Here is a 4,643-nt window from a genome sequence, read left to right as displayed (position 1 = left end):
TATGGCAAAGTAAGTTAAATGTTGTTATTGTGTACTGTCAAGTCAGAATTGACCCATAGTGGGTCCTCTGGCAGGTTTTCAGAGGCGTTAATCAAACAGGAGAAGATTACTCATCCTTCTCCTATGAAGCAGCTTGCTGGAGGATTTAAACCGTGTGTCTTCATGTTTGCTGCACAGCTTTTTGCCACTAGTTAGCTAGAGCTCACTAAGTTAATGAATAGGAAAGACGTTTTTAACATTAAGCCCTTATTATTACAGATAGTGAAACTGTCTCACAAACTTAGGGACATATTGTCAGGAAGGAACGGTTTCTATGGAAGGAAACCATACTTGGAAATGTAGAGGGTCAAAGGTATGAAGTTCCTCGATAAGATTAATTGACACAGTGGCTTCACCAATGGCCTTAAACATCGCAAAGAGTGTAAAGGTTTAGGGGTAGAGGATTCATTGTATTTAGGGTAGCTTTTATTCTGAGCCGACTCAATGATAACTTAAAACAAAGCTGATGTATACAGATGTATATGTTTGTTGTTATGTGCTGTTGAATCACTCATGACCATGACCCATAGCAACCCTATGTACAGCAGCTCTGAACCTTCCCTTTCCTGAGCCAGTCTCAGTAATTCTGACACATCAACCCTCATTGCCCCAGTTACTGTATCAATTCATCTCATCTGGGGTCTTCCTCGGTTGTGCTGTCCCTACACCCTTTGAGCATGATGTCCTTCTCCAAAGAATGGTCTCTCCTGGTCACGTGCCCAAAGTATGTGAGACAGAGCTTTAAAATCCTAGCCTCCAAGGGGAGATTTGATTTCACCATATCCATGACAGACCTATTTGTTTTCTTGGCAGCCGATCGTATGTTCAAGACTCTTCTCCAGCACCATAATTCGAAAGCATCTATTCTTCTTCTGTCATCCTTAGTCATTGTCCAACTCTCTGATGCATAACAAGTAATTATGAAGAACATGGCATGGATCAGGTGCTCCTTAGTCTCTAAATGACGTTGTTGCACTCTGGAGAGGTCCCTGACAGCAGACTTCCCCAGTGCAATTCTTCTTTTGATTTCCTGACTGCTGGTATTAAGAGTGTTGATTGTGGGCAAGAAAGCTGTAATTGTTAATAGCTTCAATCTCTTCTTCATCTGTCGTGGTGCTAATTGCCCAAGTGGTGAGAATCTTTGTTTTCTTAATGTTGAGTTTCAATCCATACTTAAGTCTGTAGTGCAGGAAGACAAAGTGAAATTTTATAATGAAATTTACAAAGAGCTGGAGTCACAAAATCAAAGTAGCCGAACTCACTTAGCGTTTTTTAAGCTGAAGGAACTGAAGAACAAATTCAAGCATCTAGTTCAATAATTAAGGATGCTTTGGGCAGAATATTAAATGATCCAGAAAGAATTAAAAGAAGATGGAAAGAGTAGACAGAGTCATTATATCAAAAGGAATTGGTGGACAAAGAAGAATTTCATGAAATAACATATGAGCAAAAGCCTGTGGTGATGGAGGAAGAAGTTCAAGTTACTCTGAAAGAATTGGGGATAAAAGCAAGGCCCCAGGAATTGACGGTCATATTTCAGCATACAGACACTGCCCAGGATGTGCTTACCACGTTGTGCCTAGAATTCTGGAAGACAACCACCTGGCCAACTGACTGGAAGAAATCTATATTTGTTCCCATTCCAAAGAAAGGTGACCTAACGGACAATTATCAAACAGTATCATTAATATTACATGCAAGCAAGATGCTGCTGAAAATTATCCAAAAATGACTGGAACAGCACACTAACAGAGAACTGCTAGAAGTGCAGGCTGAGTTTTGAAGAGGCCGTGGTACTAGGGATATTATAGCTAATGTTAGATAGATCTTAGCTGAAAGCAGGGAATATCAGAGAAATTTCTATCTGTGCTTCATTGACTATGTAAAGACATTTGACTGTGTGGATCACAAAAACCTGTGGCTGACTCTGAGAAGAATGGGAATCCCAGAACACTTGATCATGCTTGTACAAAACCTCTACTTGGACCAGTAGGCAGTTGCCAGAAAAGAGCAAGGAAGCACTGCATGGTTCAAAATTGGAAAGAGTGTATGCCAAGGATGTGTCCTATCTCCATACTTTTCCAGTATATATGCAGAACTGATTATCTGAGAGACTGGGCTCCATGAGGAGACATTTAGCATCCAGATTGAAAGAAGACTCATCAACAATTTGCATTATGCAGATGATACAACCCTGCTTGCTGAAACTGAGGAGGACCTGAAGCATTTGCTGCAGAATGTCAAGGAATAAACCAGTATAAAGTATTTTTTTAAAAAAAGACATACTTGTTTATTCTTTGGGCAGTGCATGGAATATTCGATATTATTTTCCAGTAGTGATTTGAAGGTATCGATCCTTCCATTATCCTTATTCAGTGTTCAAATATATGATGCTTAAGAAGTAATTTGTAAAAATGGGTGGAAAAAAATCATGGGGTACAACTTAAATGGAGATGTTTGCTTTTTCATACTCTGACAGGGTCCTTGACAGAAGATTTGCCAAATTCAACACACTCTTTGAGGATAAAGAAAAAAAATAGTTTGCAATTATGTGAGGAGAGCAACAGGAATACAAATTACTAAATACTGAAAAACAAGAGAAAGATTTCTCCCTGAAGTCTTCAAAGAAATCCAGGTTGGCTGGCACTTGGATTTTAGACTTCAAACCTCTATAATTGATATATATGCATTCTTAATCTATTAAATATCTGGAAATTTGAAACATCAGCCATGATGTTATTAGGTGCTGTTGAGTCAAGTACAACCCATAGAGTCTCTATGAACAACAGATCTGAACCCTGTCCTAACATGTACTATCTTTATGATTCTGACATACTAAAATCATTGTGCCCTTCTATCAGTGTGAAGGTCTTCTCCTCTTTCACTGGTCTTTTCAAGGATAATAACCTCTCCTATCAGCATTCCCAAAGTAAGTGAGATAAAACTTTAACATACTTGCCTCCAAGAAGCATTCTGGCTTTTGCTTCTTGAAGACATCTGTTTGTTCTTTTGGCAGTCCATGGGATATTCAGTATTCTTATCCAACTCAAAGGCATGGATTCTTTTCTTGTTGCCCTTTTACATTGTCCAGCTCTCATATGCATAGTAAGTGATTGAAAATCCATGACCGGAATCAGATGCACCACAGTTTCCAAAAATGATATCACTGTTCCCCCACAATTTGGAGAAGTCCTTAGCTGCGAACTGTCCCAATGCAATATGTCTCTTGACCTCCTGGCTGCTGGTGCCTAGAATGTTGTTTGTGGAACCAAGGAAGATGAAGTTGTTGATAATTTCAATCTTTCTTCCATCTATTATGATGTTAACTATCAGTCCAGTGGCAAGAATTTTTGTTTGCTTGAGCAAACAAAGTTTTGTCATCTCCATAAAGCAGGTTGTTGTGAATCTTTCTCTCACTCTCACACCATGTTATTCTCATGGAGTCTAGCTTCTCACATGGTTTGCTTAGCAATAGATAGAGTATATATGGCAAGAAAATACAACCCTAATGCACGTTTTTAAATTTTAAACCATATACTGTCTATTCACACAACAGCCTAGGTATAAGTATAGGATTTGCATGAGCACAAAAAATTGTCTGACATTTACATTCTTCTCAATGTTAGTCATAGGTCATTATGATCTAGACATTTAAAGGCCTTTGCATGGTAAATAAAAAGCAAAAAGACATTTTTCAAGTATGCCCTGCTTTCACCAGGATCTGTTTGACATCAACAATGATATCTCTCATGCCACAGCCTCTTTTAAACTAATAAATCTATGTCTATGTATTATTCTATCAATTTTTGAGTGATCTTAAGCAATGTTTCGGTTATATGTGATATTCATGATATTGTTTGATTGTTTCCATATTCTTTTCAATCACCTTTATTGGGAATAGGTACAAATATGGATATCTTCCAGTCAGGCTACCAGGTTTCTAGCATAGACTGGTGAACACGTCCAGGGCAACATCTATTAGTGGGAAAATATCAGTTGGTATCCTCTTGATTCCTGGGGCCTTTGTTTTTGACAATACCTTCAGTGTAGCTTGACCTTTTCCCTTCATTACCATTGACTATTGACCATTTGGTACTTCCTGAAATATTTCAGTGGCAGATAGTTCCTTTTGGTATGTGATTCTGTGTATTCCCTTCATCTTCTTTTGAAGGTTCCTGGATCATTCATGATTTTACCCTTAGGTCTATCAGTATTGCAACTTGAGGCTTGAAATAGTTTTGTTTTTATTGAATTTACTTTTAAGTTCGTTCAGTTTGAGAAATACCAAGTAGGTTCTTCCATTCTTATTTTCCAATCAAGCTCTCTGCATATGCTGTTATAATAATCTATTTTGTCTTCCCAAGCTGCTCTTTGGAATCTTGTGTTCAGTTCTTTTACTTCAGCATCTCTTTTCTTCGTTTTGCCTTCTTACTGCTCTACAGTAATTTTGAAAGTCTTTTCTGATATCAAATTTGTCTTTTCTTTCTCTTCTGTCATTATAATGATCATTTGCTCTTCTCATGGATAATATCCTTGATGTTGTTGTTGTCATGTGCAGCAGCCCTAAACTGTGCTCTGTCCTGTGCCAATCTCACTGTCTCCAA

The sequence above is a fragment of the Elephantulus edwardii genome, unplaced genomic scaffold (genome assembly GCF_000299155.1).
Source record: "Elephantulus edwardii isolate Elephantulus edwardi_28Jun2011 unplaced genomic scaffold, EleEdw1.0 scaffold00078, whole genome shotgun sequence".
Classification (NCBI taxonomy): domain Eukaryota; kingdom Metazoa; phylum Chordata; class Mammalia; order Macroscelidea; family Macroscelididae; genus Elephantulus; species Elephantulus edwardii.
The sequence above is the reverse complement of the archived record's forward strand: the minus strand, read 5'-3'. Positions refer to the sequence as shown.